Source organism: Gorilla gorilla, chromosome 14, assembly GCF_029281585.2.
Source record: "Gorilla gorilla gorilla isolate KB3781 chromosome 14, NHGRI_mGorGor1-v2.1_pri, whole genome shotgun sequence".
In the NCBI taxonomy this organism is placed as follows: Eukaryota; Metazoa; Chordata; class Mammalia; order Primates; family Hominidae; genus Gorilla; species Gorilla gorilla.
In genome coordinates this window covers 77,433,517-77,454,123 of record NC_073238.2, presented here as the reverse complement: position 1 = coordinate 77,454,123, position 20,607 = coordinate 77,433,517, and the positions used below count along the sequence as shown (strand labels likewise).

The window sequence follows — 20,607 nt, the reverse complement described above, 5'->3', positions numbered from 1 at the left end:
TTCGGATAGTGTACTGGTGAATGATGTTGCTTTAGCCGATATGCAAAAAGATCTTTGGATTTTACTTTGTGAGTTTAACTCATTTACACTACATTTAGCAGATCATTGTTCAGGTTTTTCCTACCATGTTTTTTCATACTTTTTATTTACAGAATTTCTTTTGTTAATCCTCCTGCCCCACTTTTGTGTTTTGCAATACATAGGCCAAATTTTCTCTGTTGGATTAATAGTCATGCATGTGCACTCTATTTTTATGTCCATGATGTTCCACTACTAGATAATTATGTATGTTAATATGTACCAATTGATTGTTTAAGTAGTAATATATATATATATTTATATAATCTCACAAAAGGAGTATTTCAGAATGCTCTTATTTTCTCATTTAGCATAAAAATGAGACATAGTCTGTAATAACATTAGGTATTCTTTAGTTCTCAAAAATAATAGGATGGTGTAAGAAACTATTAAGTGGCAAGCTATTTGAACATTTCCGTTTTCTCTGTCTTCAAGCATTTCCTTGATTTATTTCTGTAAATATTAATATAAAGCCTTCAAAATATTTCAACCTGCATTTTGTATGGTAGAACAAAAATAACCTGTTTATCTAATGGTTTCTTTATTCCCCAAATTAAGTAAAAGTTTGAGTAAATGTGAAATTTAGATGCTAATGTATTTAATAGTTTCCTGCAAAAACCAAAATGCTCTGTCTTCTTGCATGTAATATTGCAGGTGAAAAATCTGATTCTTAGTATAATTCTTAGAATGAGTTTCTATTCTTCTATAAAATTTTAGAATTTTCATTTTGGCCTCTGATATTCTTAAATTTTATACACTATATATAGGAGTGCCTTTTCTTTCCTCTCCTATTTGTGATTTTATGGAATTTTTAATGTGGAGCCTGGGAGCCATGATAGAAAAGAGGTTAAGCACATTACTCTGGAATCAGATCCCTTATATTCAAAGTACACTGCTGGTAATATTTACAACTTACTAGTCAAAGGATGTGTGGCATGTAGAAAATTTACCTTTTTGTGCCTCAGTTTACCCATATGTAAAAAAGGAAAAATGTTAGTATGTAACTCATTGGGTAGCTTATTGAGAATTAAATGCCAATTATCATAAATCACTTATAGGTTTTATCAATGTCCCTATGCTAATAAAAAATTATAAGATATACTTGAGCAAATTACAATTTTTATTGGAATATATATCTCCAGTATTTCTCCAAATTTCTAACTTGTAAGTTGAGAATAGTAGTAAAAGCAACAGTTGTTATAAGGTAATTTAATTTACGTATGTGTTTATAACAAACATATATATTGAATATATATGGATATATACATAAAATGTGTGTGTATGCATGCATATATACACACACAGACATGCTGCATATACACACTCCACAGATATGAACATATGCATATGTATTTGGGTCTGTCTGTATGTATGTGTTTGTATGTAAATCTTAGAAAAATGACTAACACATAACAATGACTATACAAATTTTATATATTTCTATTATTAATATGTTTTTAGGAAAGGCCAAATACCTAGATACCAGTTATAGCTATCCTGATGAGTTTATGAATGTGGAAAACATGAAAAGTAATTATCTACATGCATCAAAGAGACACTTTTTTTGGTTATTGCTTTTTATTATTTTAAATCAATGTTTTTATTTTAGAATAGTTTCAGGTTTACTAAAAGTTGTGAATATACTACTGAGTTCCCATATACTCAGCACCCAGTTTTTTCTATTATTAATATCTTACATTTAGGATAATGCACTTGTTAAAATGTATAAACCCATATTGATACAAGTCCTTTTTCTCTTTCAAGTTTTGATCCAGGATACCACGTGACATTTGGTAGTAATGTCTCCTAAGCTTCTCTTGATGTCAGTTTTCCATACACTCCTTGATTTTGATGACTTTCACAGTGTTTTGTACAGGTGAGATATTTCGTAGAATATTTCTCAATTGGGATCTGTTTGCAATTTTTTTCAGGGTCAAAGTTACGGGTGTTGGGGCAGAAGACTACATAGATAAAGTACAATTCTCAGTACATCATATTGAGGGTAGACACTATGCAAATGAGTTATCACTGATGATGCTAACCTTGATCATCTGGTTGAGGTAGTTTTTATCAGGTTTCTTCACTGTGAATTTACTCTTTTTCCCTTTTCCATATTGTATTTGTTGGAAGGAAATCACTATGTATAGCCCACAGTTAAGAAGTGAGGAGCTATGTTTAACCTCCTTCATAACAGAGTAGCTAGCTATCTAAATTATTTCAGATTTTTCTACAGAGAACATTTATATCTTCCTTGCCATTGATCAACTCAAATTATATGTTTATGTCAACATAGGCACATGAATATTTATTTTATGTTGGGTTAAAATCTAACACTACTTTATGTATGTCCTTGCTCAAATTGTTTCAGCCTTGACTATTGGAAGCTCTTTTAGTTGGCTTTGTGTCCTTTTGACATACTATTATTGTTGGGGGTTTTTTTGTTTGTTTTATTTTCTTTTTTGAGTATGTTATTACATTCTGGCACTACAAAATACTCCAGGTTCATATTATATATTTTCTGCCCAGCCCAACAACCATCCCTTTTCCCACAGAGAACCTAGTTTCTTTTACTAGAGATTGCGGTTAGAAACCATAATCAGCCTGCTTGGTTTGCTTGTTGCTAATGGACTGTCTTTGCTACTAGAACCTCTCATGTGACAGAATAAAGAAATATGCATGTGTACTAACCAAAGTATGTACACATATCTATAAATATTCCTATATGTAAGCGTGTCTATTCATATTAAGTTAAACATGAGTTTATATTTATGTTTCCAAATCTAGTCTACTACCACACAATCTAACTTAAACCCCTTGCTTATCTGTAACATTCTACTTTAATAGTAAGAATGCTTGGCTTCTACCATTTGTCATCATTTGTTTAATAAATCAACTTCAGGATGCAGGTATAAAGATTTTAGAACTGATATTCTGGTGGAAAACACCTTATACAAATTATCAAGCCATGGTAAATTCCTAAATACCTATTGCTAAGCTAAGTAAGCCAGTCTCTAAAGTATATATACTGTATGATTCATCTATTGAAGGACATCTTTTTTTCTTTCCAGTTCTTGGTGATTATGAATAAAGCTGTGATGAACATTTATGTGCAAGTTTTTGTGTAGACAAAAGTTTTCAAATAAGTTGGGTAAAAACCAGGACAGTTCTTTCTGTATTATGTGATAAGACTATGTTTAACTCTGTAAAAAAATGTACCAAACATTTTACAAAGTGTTTGTACCGTTTTCATTCCCGTCAACCATGATTGAGAGTTCCTGTTGTTTTGCATCTTCACCAGCAATGGGTGCTGTCAGGTTTATGGATTGTAACCATTCTAATAATCCTACAGTGGTAGCTTATTATTGATGGATCCAAGGAAAGTCATTTATTTTCAATTTTCTTAACATGTTCTTGTTTTAAGAATGGGATTGCAACTTCCACGTGCTTTACATGCAAGAGCTAAAACCAGAAGTCCTCACAGAGGCACTTTTGATAACTCTTGCCCGAGACCACTTGGCCAGGTATTTATTTAGTCAGAATTTCACATTTATCCTCTTAAAGGGAAGCACAGATTTCAATCCAGTAAGTCTTCAACAAAAAGACTTGCTTGACACTGGCACTGGTAGTTCTGAATTTGTTGTTGCTGATTTCATCAATAAATGTCTTGGCCTTTATTGTTTTAAAGCTATGGAAATGTGTACCAGCATTATCAGAACATAAAAATATTTTTTTCTGCTATTCCTTCAGAACTGCCTCTGACTTCTTTCTTTATCAGGTTTTAACCTACCTTTTCCTCTCTAGCGCTACCTACCTTCAACAAATGCACAGCAGTCCAATATTGTTTATAGCTTCTCCAGAGTTTCTCACATTTTTACAGTTAATATTTTAAAGTACTCTAAAATCCTTCCCAAAGACAGTATAGTATGATACATGCAAGTGTATGTGTGCGTGTCTGTGTGTTTTTTCAAATAAATTCAATTATAATTCAGATTGGCTAGTCTTTTACTAGCCAATACAATATACATTCAATACAGTACATACACAATACAATAAAATACTTTATACATTTCAGGAGTGGTCAATTATCATTTTATCAGAAAGTCTAAACTCCAGAGGTGGTTCCTACAAATATTTCAGCTACCTTTATCTCTGATCTAGACCAGAAATGTTGCAAATTATTAAAGTGAAGGTCAGAAATAGTTTTGTATTGGTACAATTAATGTTTTAATTAGCATTATAAACACTAGATGTAAATTCTTATTAGTAAAATTTAAAGTATTCAAGTTTTTAGATTGATTAAAATACTCTCAACACCCTACACATCTAACAATGCCTATAACCTATATCTTTAACGAAGTCATCTGAGGTTTAATTTCTAAATGATCTCAAGTCCAACTATTGGTATGGCTAACTTATTATTGCTTCAAGTTGGCCATAACAGTAAATGAAACCTGCCTTCAAAAATAAGCCTCAGTGAGCTTTTCTTGCAAGTCAGTGTTAGAAAATATTTAAGATCTAGCAAACTAGAACGTTGTTAGACTTTATAAATAAGTCCATCTATTTCAAACTTTACCAATGGCTACAATTATTTATCAAAAGGAACTAAGAACTCTGCACAACCAAATTAACTAAGGTTAATGTACAAAAGTTAGTTCCTGTAATTTACCTTCACCTTTACATCTTGGGTTCCACAATGTTGATTTTGAGGAAAGAAACCCAGAGGCCAGTGAAAATTTTTCTTATTTTCAGGAGGTGAAAGTGTTGCTATTTCTCTGTAATATAAAATTATACATTTTTAGTTCAATATAGTGTTACATGCTTTTTGCCAGACCAAATGACATATTTAAGTGACTTTGGCTTTATGTTCTGCTAAATAAAGCATCTGATTTTAGATTATTACTTACTGAACACTAGAATTTGTAAATAGTAGCATTCACTGTTAAATTTATTCTAACTATTCTCACTGGAATTTTTCTTGCCCATACTCAAAATTTTTATTTTATATAATTTCTCTCCTAAAATACTCCTTTTTAAAATTGAATGTACCATATGCTACAAAGAAATATTTTCTTTCATTTCCAGAACTAAATATTGTAAACACTATATATTTTCCATACCTATGAATACACAAATAGTTACACAATCTTCTCAACAATATTTTCCAGTTTTCATGTGTATATTGCATAAGACTTTATCCTAAAAACAACATTTTTTCTTCCCACTATATCCAAACTGATTGAGGAGAAACAGGAAAGTAAAGATAATTACTTTAATGATGACTTTTAGCCTCGTATAATATACTACTGTAATAAATTTGAAATCTAATTATGAAATATAAATACTGTATTGTCCATTTAATAATATAGTGGATACCAATGATTTTATGCCAAGATTATTTTTGGCTGATAATAAAAGTTTCATCCTTGTTTCAACAAACCTTGCATAAAGGAATTGTTCATGAAAATATCGCTATTTCTATAATTGCATTAATCAATATTCCTATATTTAATAGTTTGGAAATTCTCCAGGAATTTTTCAAAACTTATTGTGATTTATTTCTAATTTTACTGTTGAAATTTATGTCACTTAAGAATGATTCCGGCTGGGCGCGGTGGCTCACACCTGTAATCCCAGCACTTTGGGAGGCTGAGGAGGGCGGATCACGAGGTCAGGAGATCGAGACCATCCTGGCTAACACGGTGAAACCCCATCTCTACTAAAAATAAAAAAAATAAGCCGGGCATGGTGGTGGGCACCTGTAGTCCCAGCTACTCGGGAGGCTGAGGCAGGAGAATGGCGTGAACCCGGGAGGCAGAGTTTGCAGTGAGCTGAGATCCTGCCCCTGCAATCTAGCCTGGGTGACAGAGCAAGACTCTGTCTCAAAACAAAAACAAAAACAAAAACAAAAACAAACAAAAAAACCAAAACTAGAATGATTCCACGGAAATGCAACAGTAAATCAGTGAATTTCAATATCTGACTTTTTAAAAATATTTTTAAGTAAACTTATGTCTGTAAGGACTGGGCCTGAAAAGGTTAAACTGCAATGAATAGAACATTATCAACACACCAGAGACCCCTTTGTGGTCCCTCTGAATCACCATTTATTGCAATGACATCATCACTTTCTAACTTCTAACACATAAACATGTTTTACCTGTGTCTTAGATTTATATTAATGGAAACATGTGGCCTATATTTTTTGTATACATCTTATACAAAAAAATACAATTATATATGTGAGTCTCATCAATATTATACTTCATTCTCAATGGTGTATAATAATGTATTATATGAACATACTATATGTTATTTATATATTCAATGGTTAATGAAGATTTCAATTATTTCAAGGTTTTTGGCTATTACAAGTTACGATGCAATGAAATTTTTGGTTGTAACTTTCTATTCGTAAAGGCATATGTTTTAAGGATGTGAGTGGAAAAAACAGTTTTTCTCTGCTCTCACAACACAACAATCAACATGAAGACTTCTGTGACTACATGTGTGGGATTTTCTTCCCACCAGCAAGCAAGCAATCAGTTATTCAGTGGATAAAAGACAAATGTCCTCCAATGAAATCCCCACACTGTCTTCTATGGAAATACCATCAAATTCTACAGGTTGAGGGCTCAGTCCCACAAGACCGCTCCTCACTTTTGATGCCAATCACAAGCCTCAAAATGTTGTACCTGTGCTTTTGACTGATGGGCTATAAATCGGAATTCCCACAACCCCCTCCTTGGGTTTAATTTGTTAGAGTGGTTAACAGAACTCAAGTAAACACTTACGTTTACTGGTTTATTATAAATGATACTGCAAAGAAAATAGATGAAGAGATGCCTAGAGCCAGGTAGGGGGTAAAGGATGTAAAACTTCCATGCCCTCCCAAGGTGAACCGCCCCCCAGTAATATCCATGCATTCAGTCAACTGTCCTGGAAGCTTCCCATACCCTGTCTTCTCAGGCATTTTCTGGAGAACTTTGTTAGGTAAGTAGGATTGAAGTAAGGACAATTGTATAGACTAGACAAAAGGGTGTGATCTAATACTAATAGACTGTTTAAGGAAACACAGCATGGCCTGTCTGTTTAGATTCTTCTTGGTCTTTCAGTGAAGCTTTCCTTCCTACAGGGTAGGAGGCAGGACCCCTTGTGAAATGGGAGTCATATTTGCAATCAGATAAGGGAGGTCAGAGAATTTCAAAACAGAAACGTAGGGGAAGATTCCTGCCCTGCCTGGGGAGAAAAAAAGAGCAAATGTAAGGAGAGCAGCAGGTCAGAGAGTGAGATTCTATTTTCTAAGGTCTGCTTCTGAGGTCTGACTCACTCCAACATTGTAACAAGGGCTATGAGAGTTATGAACCAAGAACCATCGATGTTAACCATATGCACATGATATCATAATATCACAGAGGGTCTATATCCAAGCCTGGAAATTCTGGTCATAGGTGTACTAATATCTAGTTTTAATAGTTATTGCTACACACTTAAAACTTCTTATAAATTGATAATAGATAACATAATTAAAAAATGAAATAGGCAAATACTTGAAGAAACACTTTACCCAAGGAAATATATAGGTGACCAGCAAACAGGAGAAGGTATCTGATTAAATTTCATTAGGGTCAGAGAAAAGTAAATTAAATATCCAAAGTAATACTTTACATGCTCAGCAGAAGAACTAAAATTAAAAAGGACGACAATACTAAATAATGGCAAAGATGTGGAATAACAGAAACTCTCATACTCTGCTAGTAGGAGTGTAAACTGAAACACAAAGAGAAAATCATCTGATGTATCTGGTAAAGCTCCATAAATACACATACTCTTACATATCACTTTCACTATTAGAAATATCCTGAGCAGAAAGAAGGAGTTATTCACTACGAGATAGGTAATAAAAATATATAGCTATATTAACAATAATAACACCAAGATGAAAATATCTCAAATGTTCTTAATAGTAGAATACATAAAGCATAGTATTTTTATACAATGGAAAATATATAGCTATGAAAATCAAAGAATCCTCACTGCCTGCAACCACAAAGATGAATTTCACTGAGGATTTGAGTAGAAGAAGAGAGGAAATAATATATATTACATGATACCATCCGTATAAATCACAAAACCAGGCAAGAACTATGGTGTGTTAGAAAACAAGAGTGGTAGCTATATGTACAATAGTAATGACTGGGAGTGTACTCCAGGAGAAAACTGGAGTACTAGTAAACAAATACATAAACTTGTTGTTTTTATCGTCAAAAATTGTTAAAACTTGGAATTTCATATAGTTCAAACTGTCTTTTAAATAACTAGATGCTGCTTACATGGGCATTTTTTTGTGTGTAAATTCATTCAGCTGTATACATATCTATGTAATCCATAAAAATGTACTTAAAAATAATTGAATGAAAATAAAAACAGATTGATACATAAAACTAGAACAAAACCAACCAAGGTACTGCAAGAGAAATGGTGCAGTTTACCCAAGGAACCAGTGAGATACTTTGGACTCAGATTTCATAGGTAAGTGGAAGAAAATAATGGAGTTGAAAACAGAAATTATTTGAAAGGCTATGCAGGTAAGTCTGTCAACTGATATCTCAACTTCTGTGGCCCACCATGGAGACAAACATAAGCAGCTCCATTTATCTTTAAATTGTTGATAGTATTCTGAAAAGATTTCTGATTTTGTATTGAATGTAATATGAGTAGGAATAAATACATTAGGTAAAGCACTTATTAGAAAAATTATAATTTAGATAGATTTGAAAAAAGATACGTTTGAAAAATATAAGGTTTGTAATACAAATTGTTACAGGATCCTTGGGATGTTGCTTCATCAGCTGGAAACCTCTGTGGCCAGTGGTACCTTTGCCTGAGTTTTACTTGGGCCTGCTTGGCCCACTTGGCCTAGCAGGCTGCACTTGGCTCATGCTACTGGCTTGAATCCCATGCCTGCCAAGGGCAAGCAGAGCAACAAGGGGTGTGTGCATGTGGTCTGGCCACTGAGCAGGAAACGCAGAGCCCCAAAGATGTGTCACAGGCCTGGCTCAGGGAGCTCCTAGGCCTGGACTTCCCAAAGGGCCGCAGCTCTTCTCTCCTTCTTGTCACCCCGCAATGTGGTGAGCAAGGGACATGATTCAGCCCTGTTTGTGTTACAGCACTTTCAGCCCCACCATTCAGCGTGTCCTAAGTTCTTGTCCCGTGCCCAGGATGATTAAGATGCACAGACAAGTGGAGGGTGAGTGAGGTGAAGAGGAGCTTTATGGAGTGATAGAACAACTCAGAGGAGACCCACAGTGGGAAGCTTCTCTCCACAGCCAGGGTGTCCCTGCAAGTGTTGAGCCCTCAGCAGAGAAAAGACACTGGAGTGAGTAGCTCCACGTTGTCCCATCATCTTTCCAGCTCTCCGCAGAGAGGAGACACTGGGGTGCGTAGCTCCTCTCTGCAGCTCGTCATCCTGTCATCTCTTTTCAGCTCTAAGCAGAGAGGACACCCTGGTGTGGATAGCTCCTCTCCGCAGGCAGGTCATCCCATCATTTTCTTAAGTCTGGCTGAGTCACGGGTTTTGATGTACTTCAGAAGAGAGGAAGTGCATGCTGATTAGTCCATGGGCAGCCATGGGTGGGCCCAGACAAAGCACCATAAGTTTCCACTCCAGTCTACAGGGCTGGTAGAATGGCCCCCATGCTTCAGGCCTTCCCCATCTTGAAAGTGGGGCTTTACCCGGGACCCGCCCCTTTCCACCCAGAGACTGTCTACCTCCTGCTGCTATTCAGGGTGCCCAGGCTGTTCATGCTGAGGGGCACCTGCAGGCAGCACCAAGCTACCCTCAGTCCCTCCTCAAACTCCCTCCCATGCTCATTGGCACCCAAAGTCCGGAGGGGGCCGAGAGGACAGGGAGCTGGCATGTAAGTGCTGTCTCAAGCGTGGGCTCACCCAGCTGGGTTGCAACAGCTCCCAGGCTCAACCTTAACTTTGCTCTGAAATCAGAGTGGTAGCCAGGAGTCGGGAGAGGCTAGGCAGTGGGAGCAGGCACCTCTGAGCTTGTCGAGAAAGAAGGCTTCCCAGGCACCCAAGAGTGCAGAGATGCCTGGGTCTGCAGTCCCAGCTTGGGAGGCTGAAGCTGGACCCAGGAGGGAGGAGCTCCTCCCTGCTCCTGGTCCCCAAGAGCACAGGAATGCCTGGATCTGCAGCCGTGGCTGGACAGCCGCAGCTGCGCCTGGGAAGCAGGAGGCTCCTGTCCTGCCAACTCAGAAGTGGACTGGGCTTCTGCTTACTCTTGGCTCCTGTCCTGCCAACTCAGAAGTGGACTGGGCTTCTGCTTACTCTTGGCTCCTGTCCTGCCGACTCAGAAGTGGACTGGGCTTCTGCTTACTCCTGGCTCCTCCTGGCTCTGTGGAGCTGCAGCCACGGCATGCCTCCCCCATTGCAGCCTCCATCATGGCAATAGCCGCTCCAGATGGACCACCGCTGCCATCAATATAATTGCAATGTAATTGCATATCAATTTAAATGATTTTCCTGTGTCCTATGTTTATTGCTTGTATAGTTGATACATACATTAACATAACTTTGAATTCGTACATTTTAGGACCATTTATGTTATTTCAAATAATAAAAAAACTGAAAGAGCTATCCTAATTTCATAAATATTAAAGACTGTTTAAGAATGCAAAAAGAGGAAAAGGTGCATTTTATTTTAGAAGTTTATGTCTAACTGAATGATGCAAATAAATGCTGAGTTGAAAGTTGAAAGCATTGCTAAAATGTTTACTGTCTACATATTGAGAAGAAATGCTGTACTCCAGACAATATCATCATTGAAAACTTACAAATAGCCTAATTTAACAGCCATCATGGTTTTTATTAGTCCTCTGCAGCTACTGGTCCAGTTTCTTTTATAACTGAGATAGTGCCACTCCTAGGTCTTCCAACTTCCGTGTGCCTGTCTTTGCATTTTTTAAATCTCATTAACTTGAAAACAGGACAGCACATTTCTAAGTTTTACGAAAATTTTTATCTTATGTAAAATCCTATAAGCGATTCCATTTTAAAATCCCTTTTAGATACATGTTATTGTTTCTTCAGTCTCAGCTGCACTTCAACATCACTGCATTTCTTCTCTCTGATTCTTTTCCAAATGCACTTAACCTGGATTTATATATTTCCTCACTCAATTTCAATGTATTATTTTAATTCGATTATATGGAACACTTTATCACTGCCCCAGCCATTACTCCTGAGTTTGCAAACATGAGCCAACTAAGTCATTTGAAGCCACCCGCCCCCCACTCCTCAATGAAAAAAACAACCTTAGATAAATGTTAAAACAAACAGGCAAACAAACATACGCATGTACAAACATACCTGTCCTTCCCTCCCTTTCTCGCTCTCTCGCTCTCACGCACACACACCCATACACACACACACACATATACACTTCTCAAAATAAAGGGCCGTCGACTTAACAGACCTACTTTTACTCTCATAAATAATCACGTTTATAGCAATTAATTAAATATTTTATATTAATAGTTTTTGTAAGGCACATACATAAAGATAAGTACTAAAGGCATATTTGTGGAAAAAGCTCTATACTGTACATAGTCATTTCTTTTCTGGTGTAATAGAAGGAGTTATTTATTGTCAGTAAACAGACTTATTTTTTGCTCTGGTTTTGTGTGAAAGACAGCTTATTCATTTTCTCTTCCAACCAAAACTTTTTGGAATACATCACATTAATAGCCAACTTATTTTAACACAATTTCCAAAACTCTTTTTTTAAACCTAAATGTTAAGCACATTACATTACAGTATTATAGTATATATCTACATTCATTCATGACCTATGTTCTTCTTCATTTTTCACAATTTTATAAAAACATATTGCATACATGTTACATTCTAAATAATTCATCCTCATTCTTGTGACAATACTTTATTGCATATAAATGCTGTATTTTGTTCTTGTATTGCTTTTAAAATGACCTATCTTTGAGCATTTTATAAATTATGTGTTTTCGTTATGCCAAAATATAATTGTACAAAAAATATAGGGTTGAGTTCTCAACAGGCTTTTAAGTTTAGCAAGTAGATCCTTAATAGAAGACTCACCCTTTCTTCTTGGAAGGATGGAAAATGGAATTTTATCTGCTTAATTTTCATATATATATATATGAAACATATATAATATATAACATATATATGAAACATACATAATATATGACATATATCAAACATATATAATATATAACATATATATGAAACATATAATATATAACATATATATGAAACATATATAACATATAACATATATAAGAAACATATATAACATATATATATATAAAATATGGAACACTTTATCACTGCCCCAGCCATATATATATATATATATGTTATGGACTGAATGCTTTTATCCTCCCCAAAATTTATATGTCAAAATCCAAACCCCCAGTGTGATTGGATTAGTAAGCGAAATCTTTGTGAGGTGATAATGGCATGAGGGTGGAGCCCTCATGAATGGGATTAGAGCTCTTATGAAAGAGACCCCAGAGAGATCCCTTGCAAGTTCCACCATGTGAGGATACAGGGAGAAAATGGCAGTCTATGAACCAGGAAGCAGGTCTTCACCAGAACCCAGCTGTGCTAGCACCCTGAACTCAGGCTTTCAGCCTCCAGAACTGTGAGAAATACATTTTTGTTTTTATAAGCAAGCCAGTCTATGTTGTGTTTGTTATAGCGGCCCAAACAGACTAGGGCAATATATTATTGAGAAAGATAATGTTTCCCTTACACGCCAGAAATTAATCATCTGTATTCAGTAAAGCATACATTTTCTAAATCCAAACAACTTACTCAAAATTTTTAAACTTTAACCTCTAATTATATTTTTTACTTTAATATATTACATTTTATATACATTTAAAAATATATGTACCTATTCCATTCATTTTCAGCATCTTTTATCTTTTTGTTTTTTGAACTTTGTAGCTCCATGTCTGAACTCATTTCTCTTTTGAAATGAGTAAAAATATATTTTTTTTCAAAAGGTCAATTCTACCATTGTCATTTTGTTGCCTAAGGTATGAAAACTATATAAATGCTCATAAATGCAGTAAAGAAATAAAAGCTTTCCTGTAAATCAGTATTGAGGTTAGTGCTCTTATCCTTGATGATGGAAAAGGCACTTGGCCTTGAGATCTTTGCAAGCTGAGGAGCTGGTAATTTTTTGTAGTTGTTACCTGATAATGCATTTTCACTTAAAAACTTGTTTCTCTCATTCTGAAAAGTATAAAAAATCAAGTTTTAACTTTTTTTGAAGTTTTTTTCTATGTTCATATCTTTCTTTTATTATACATTGCTATGGCTGTATTTATTTCAGAAAATTCTATAAAATCTAATTCATGTAGAATGTAATATTAAATGTTTTTCAATATTTTAACAGATTTTATAATGAAATTATAGTACAGTACATTAAAGGACTAGACAACTTTAGTATTATCTTTACCCATTTTGGAATCCATTGCATGCAAGGAGATTTTATTACTTTGTTTTAAGGTAATAATTTTTTAAATGTATAGCTAAAAAAATTAAGTATTAATATTGGGAGCTATCCCTTTAGCTACAACATCATGTCTATAGAAAGTGTTACTTCATTAACAAAAGGCTCTAGAAAAAATCAGTGATATGGTTAAAACCTCCTGAGGTTGTAAAATTTTATACTGATTTTTGCTCTGCTACTTACTGGTTGTTGATCTTTAGAAAAGCTGTTTAACCTTTCTGCTTCCATTATTGTTTCATTACCTACAGCAGAATTTTCAACTCATGAAATCTTATTTTCCAGAGTGGTTCATAACTTTTTTTCATCATGAAAGTCATCTCAGCGTTCTAAGCAGCAGCAATTAAGACAGTTGTTCTCTCAGCTCAAAAGGGCTAACAAATATTGCCTAAGATTTCCTGAGTTACCGGATTTTGATAAAGAATTACCTCTAAACTGTTAATTTCTTAAGGTCGAAGTATAGTCTGATTCTAACAAAGTACTAGCTTATTTATGTAATGCTTAAAAAATAAAAATAGTAAAATTTGGAGGATGTAGTGTTTTCTTCCACAACTGTATATCAAATTATGTTTGATATTCTTTTTCCTACATTTTCTTCCTTACAAGTAAGGCTGATACATATACGATCTACTTTCTTGTGGTTCTTCCAATCATTATTCTCTCTGGATTTGCCAGATACTGGGAAGCTTATTGATTTTTCAAACACTAAACTTGATTCTTCTAGTCTCTTCCCCATACTTCATTATATTAGTGAATATAATTTAATCTTATCTCCCAACACTACCACTAATATTTGTACCATGAATAAAAAATGCTGTAGGTTATAAGGGAATCATATTTCAACAAGAAAAAAAAAAAAACCTCATTCTCTCAGATAGATGGCGGAATTCCCAGGCCTAGCCCCCAGGGAAGAAAAAAAGGAAAAAATCCTTAATAAAAAAAATTTCTTGACACTATAATTCATCTTATTGATTAATAAAATTTTCATTACTGGATAAAAGAAGAACAAAATCTTGTTTTCTGCTATTGTCCTATTAAAAGTTAATAATGCCAATGTTGGTCTGGGAGGTTAGAATCTAATGTTTTGAAGATATTTTTATCTTTTAGATCCTCAGAGCTTTATAGCCTTTCAGTTGAGAAATATGAAACACTGAAAATCAAAAACAAATGCTGGAAATCTTCTGTAAGTCCAATTTATTTGCTTCATCTTTTTCATCCATTATTATTAATGTGATATAACTGGTAAAATGATACACTGTAAAAGACGTATTCTAAGATTGTTTCTTAACAAACAATAAGAAATTAGTATGACCTATTCTTACTATAAAGGAAAAAATCTTTATGTGGGGTCAGATAATCTAAATGTTATTGGAGATCAATATCACAATTGTAGCTAATGCCTAAAGAAAAAAAGACTTGAAACACAGAAAAGCAGAAATAACTTACCAATGAACTTCAGGAATAAAAACGAGTGTGGTCTTAAAAAAAAAAAAATGAATAGCTGGCTAAAACTTCCCACCTGTATTAATATAAGAGGAGAAATGTGCACAGGAAAACAGCTCTGACCCAAACCATCTGACTTTAGATAACCCACTCTGCCAAGTTCACTCAGTCAACAAATGCTGAGATGACAGTTTCCTCATCTGTAAAATACAGATAATGCAAGTACCACTATAGCCTGACAGATTCTTCTTGCCCAGAAAAGCCAATACGCTGAGAACAGCAGGAGTGTTGCAGCAGAGATTTTAATTATTACAAGACAGTCAAACAGGAATATGGAAGATATTTGTCAAATCTGACTTTCTGAGATCTTGGAGGCTGGGCTTTTTAAGGATAATTGACAGGCAGGGGGTTAGGGAATCGGTGCGGCTTGTTGCTTGGGGAGGAAATCATAAGAATGCCCAAACTGTCTTCACACATTGAATCAGTTTCTGGGTGGGGGTTTCACCGACCAATTCTTTAAATACTTTAAATAACCAACTCTGCCAGGTGGGTCCAGATGGTCTCAGGTGGTCCACTAGAATGCAAAGTCTGAAAAATATCTCAAAGACCAATCCTAGGTTTTTTACAATAGTGATGCTATCTATAGGACCAATTGGGAAAGTTCTGAATCTTATGACCTCAGGCTTCATGACTCCTGAGCAGTAAGCAAGCTATAGAACCACAGCTGGTTATTGCCTAACCTTTGCACAGGTTAGTCTTATGCATAGGTCTTAGCAGAATTCATGCCCCTCCCAGAATTCTAACCTTGTGGCCTTTCATTAGTTTTATGAAGGTGGTTTTGGTCCCTGAACAAGTAGGAAGACATTTTTTTCAAAAGAGCTATTATCATTCTTATTTTAAGGTTAAACTATAAATTAAATTTCTCCCATAGTTAGCTTGGCCTGTGCCCAGGAATGAATAATCCCAGTTAGCTTGTGAGTTTAGACACAAGACAGAGTTAGATATGTTAGATTTCTCTCACTGTAATAATCTTTCCAAAAGGCGGTTTTTGTACTTACCTCATAAAATTGTTGTGGGGATTAAATATAATAATTGGCAGAATGTTCTTAGAATACTGGCCTCTCTAATTGCTAAATAAGCATTATTATGTGCATTTACTCTATTGCAAAGAACTTCAAATAGCTGATCTTCGCCCATGCTATTAAAGGAAATTTGTTTTGCTTTGCTTTCCATTGTCTACTGTCTTTATAGTATCTGCCTTACTTTTTCAGGTTAAATTCAGCTGTCTGAATTTGCTCCACAAACTTCACCTTACTATTCTCCAACTTCTTAAAAGATATTTATTCCAGTCCCAAGTTTTCTGAGTCTTAGGAATCACTAATCCTACACTCAAGTGTTTCAGACCCTAACTTTCACTAAGATAAATTGTAAAAATAAATAAATAAATGGGCTTTTTATATGGCACTGAAATTTTCACTGATTCTGTCTCTAACAACACAGAAACACTTCAAATACTTGGGCAAGATTGTGCCAAGGAATCTTGTTTTGGTTTCTGTTTCCTGAAATGCCTGGTTCTTGAAAGTTTAGTCAGAGAAATAGGAACCATCTATTGTATTAATTTCTGAGGACTGCCATAACAAAGTACCAGGAACTGACTGGGTGGCTTAAAAAAATAAAATCCATTCCCTCACAGTCTGGAAGACAGACAATTGAAACCTAGCTGTCAGCAGGGTCATGATCCCTCACACAGGCTGAGTAGAATTCTTCCTTTCCTTTTCTAATTTATGATGGTGATCAGCAATGTTTTTTGGTGTGAAGCTATATCCCTCCAGTCTCTGCCTCTGTCTTCACATGGCATTCTGTCTTTCTTTGTGTCTCTTTTTTTCTTAGGACACCAGTCATATTGAAATAAGGGTATACCCTACTTTAGTATTATCTCACCTTAACTATTATTATAGTTAACTATTATTATTATATATTATAGCAAACCCCTATTTCTGAATGCAACCACCTTTGCACAATTATAACTAAGGAAATCATGACAGTGAGAAACATCAGACCTAACCAACTCCATCTTGCTTCTAATCCCTACACTGTCCTTATCCATTCCTGGGTGTAGGCCAACCCAGACTTGGGAAGGAATTTAGTTTATGGTTTAAATAATAGCCGTTTCCAAAAGTGAAACTGATCTTGTAAACGGAATGAAAAACCGCCAGCCACCAAGTTAGAATGAGGGGGCCAGAATTCTAAATATTACCAGCCATTATTCCGGAGGTCATAAGATTCTTAACTTCCCCAATTACTCTTTAAGGGAACACCACTATTGTGAACCTAAGATGAGCCTTTTGAGATGTCTTTTCAGGCTTTGCATTTCTCACAACTGGATGGCCACACCTGGACCTGCCAACCAGTTCTATGGCCTCACTCAAGAACCGATGCAGCAGAAGAGAACAGCTTGGACTCTCTATGATTTCATCCCTGAGCCAACCAATCAGAACTTCTGATTTACTGGCCCCCTACCATCATATTATTCTTAAAAACTCTGATCCCCAAGTTTTCAAGGAGACTGATTTGAGTAATAATAAAACTCCAGTCTCCCACACAGCCAGTTCTATGTGAATTACTCTTTCTCTGTTCCAATTCCTCTGTCTTCATAAATCAGCTCTGTCTAGGCAGCGGGCAAGGTGAATCCATTGGGCAGTTACAAATCTGGGGGCTCGTCAGGGATTGCCCTTGTGGCTACCTGCCCATGCAAGGTTTAGTAGCCCCCCCTCCAGCAATGGATTCAGAGATTAGCCCAAGCAGCTGTCTAGTTCTCTTGGACTGGGGGCTGACCCTGGTAGTTTTTGCTACTGGTGGGGTGCTGCCAACACAATGTGCATGAATTTAATTATAATAGAGAAATAGTTCTGGGGAGATGTCCCATCACTGTAATGCTATCACAGGGGGTCTGTCTGTAGCCCCTTGGTAAAGTGTTTGTCTGTAGCCCCATTTCTGGGTGTCTGGGTTGGTGAGTATCCTAGGCACTGCCAATGCCTCCTTCCTTCTGCCGACTGTTTCTGTAGCCCTATCATGGGGTGTATGTCTGTAGCCCCATTGCAGGGTGTCTGTAGCTCCACCATGGGGTGTCTGTTTCGGTTTGGCTCCTGGGGGGTCTTGGTTGGCTTTCCCTAACTAGTAGAAAAAGTGTTGGTTTGGGAGACTTCTTCTCAATCAGGAAGATTTCACAGAGATTTCTCAGACAAAGTATAGGTGAGTAGTTTGGAAGGGATACTCTGGAGTTCTTGGTTAGAAATCTTGATTTGGAAGGCCTTCTGTCCATCTTGTCTTTGTGTGTATGTTTGTGTATGTGGAGGGGATCTCTGAAGGAATTGCTGGCAGAAGTCCAGCAGGCCTAACTTGGAGAACTCTCCTTATCTATCTGGTCACATTCTGTGAGTCCTGAAAGAAATTTAACAAGCCTGATTCAGGGTTACTGCTCTTCATCTTGCTCAGAGACCACCCATTGAATTCCCAAAAAGAGGTCACCCCTCCCCACTCTGAGTGGATCAAAGACAACAGGAGCCAACGGGAAAAGGTTTTTGAGCCTTGCCAGGTCGATGTTGGGTATTGAATGAGGTGACCAGTGTCTGTTGGGTTACATGTATTTTGCTTCCGCTGGGATGGAAAATGTTAATTTGGTTTCCCGTGCAGCCTGTCGGGGAGCATCTTGAGAAATTGAGAAGCTTTTGTCTGTGGTTCCATAAAACAGAGAAAGATGACTTTCTTTTGTAATGGGGCTTGGTCCCTCACAGCTATGTCACAGTGAACAGGGCCATCAAAGCCTGCTCCAATCTTCTGGAAGCTGCAGAGAAAGGGAACCCGGAAACCGGGTATGCTTGGCTGTAAGAAATTCTTACAGCCGAGATGCTGGTCTCTCTCTCTCTTTCTGCATTGTGTGTCGGGGGGAGAGGTGGGGCGTGGAGGGTAAATGATAAATCTCACTGTGTGTCTCCTCTGGAAGGGTTTGATTAATAGTGAAAAAAAAAAAAGATTTGTGACACTAGTCTTAGGCTGTAGCAAATTTGTTGCACTTTGTGCTAATAATTTGTCTTTCTGTAATGGAGAGAGGGGTATCATAGGATAGAACATGAGTTTAGGACCCCTATAAGCCTGCTTTTCAAGCCAACTCAGTAGGCTGGTCAGTTACAAGTTTGCTGCAGGTCTCTGAAACTGATACCAGATGACATTTCTGTCTTGCTTTTGGTCCTTAAGAGCTTAACCTTGTGACCATGTGAAGACACTTTATCTTGGTCTCTACCATCCACAGGACAGAAATTTTGGGGTTCATGTCACAGTTCTAAAAATTTTCTTGAGGAGTTAAAAGGCTTTGCAAGCTTGACATTGGCTGCTCTAGATTTCTTCTGGGAAAACCAGTCGAAGCTGCTCAATGCTGTGTAACTCAGTAGCTAAGCCTTTATCTCCTGTGGTGACCCAGGTTCAATTCTTGGCATCTGGAATGATTCCTTTCTGGTTTGTTATTTGTGTAACTGCCATTGATTGAGGTTGCCCCCCTACAACCCCCATGGATAGCTTTTGACTTCCTGTCTTGAATTCTCCTTTCTCTGAACTACCTTTGGGGAGTTTCTAAATCTTGTAAAAAAAAAAACTGCTTACCATCATTTTAAAATACCTTATGCATCTATGGTTAAGTTACAACCTTAATTAAAACTTACTAATTTCATGTAGGAGGTTAACTGGGGTAGAATTCAAAGGCCAGACATATTGGCTGTCGTGGCTGGAGTGTGTTAATAAGAGATGTTTTTAAGATTTTCTGTTTTTAACAAAAGAACTCTGTGGTTAAAATTGGCTTAATTAAAAACAGATATCTAAGCCATATATATTTAAAAGGGCTTTATCTTTCTTCTATTCCTGAATCATGTTTTTCTAATTAAAAAAGTTTCCTTCTCAGTTGACTGAACTGTTTTTCTCCATTTTGTCTTCTTGCCACTCTTGATACCCACATGAGAGAATGCAAGATATTACTAATAGCCTGCAACTTCTGGGGGAAAACAGGAGGCACCATGGACCCCATTCTGCAAAAAACCTCTGTTTTCCCATAGAACCCCAGGAATTGACATGAAATAAACCTTTCTCAAAATCTAAGACTTTGTTCTGTTTTGTCTTGTGTTAGCTGACAATTTTGACTTTTGTGAGTATCAAAAATTACTGTGTGTATTAGCCTTGGTGTGTAAATAACTAGGGAGGAAATATACTTTACAGGATGGGTAAGGCAATTGTGGAGAAATACTTGCCTCTTTGCACACTTGGATTAGAGAAGCATGTTCTTGGCCACCTGGAAGATATGGAAGTATCCCTATCCCTTGCTGAGAGATGAGACCCATGGGGGATGGGGCTGATTGGCTTTGGGTTGCCTTGCAATGAAATGCATGGTAGAAGCACTGCACTATCTCCTCCCATAGTATTTCCCTCTATTTTGGGGATCCAAGATCCAATATAAAATGGCACTCTTAATTTGG

At 36.3% G+C, this 20,607-nt stretch overlaps 1 long non-coding RNA gene across 2 annotated transcripts; it reads left to right on the top strand.

Annotated features, from left to right (window-relative positions):
* Positions 1-1,917: 1,917 nt before the first annotated feature.
* Positions 1,918-20,233, top strand: LOC109029355 (uncharacterized). Of its 2 annotated transcripts, none has more exons than XR_010130678.1 (3): positions 1,918-1,954; positions 14,753-14,828; positions 20,097-20,233. It is a non-coding gene; the product is annotated as an uncharacterized lncRNA (long non-coding RNA). The 2 variants fall into 2 exon arrangements; XR_010130677.1 differs by lacking the exon at positions 1,918-1,954 and adding an exon at positions 12,637-12,769.
* The last annotated feature ends 374 nt before the right edge of the window (positions 20,234-20,607 follow it).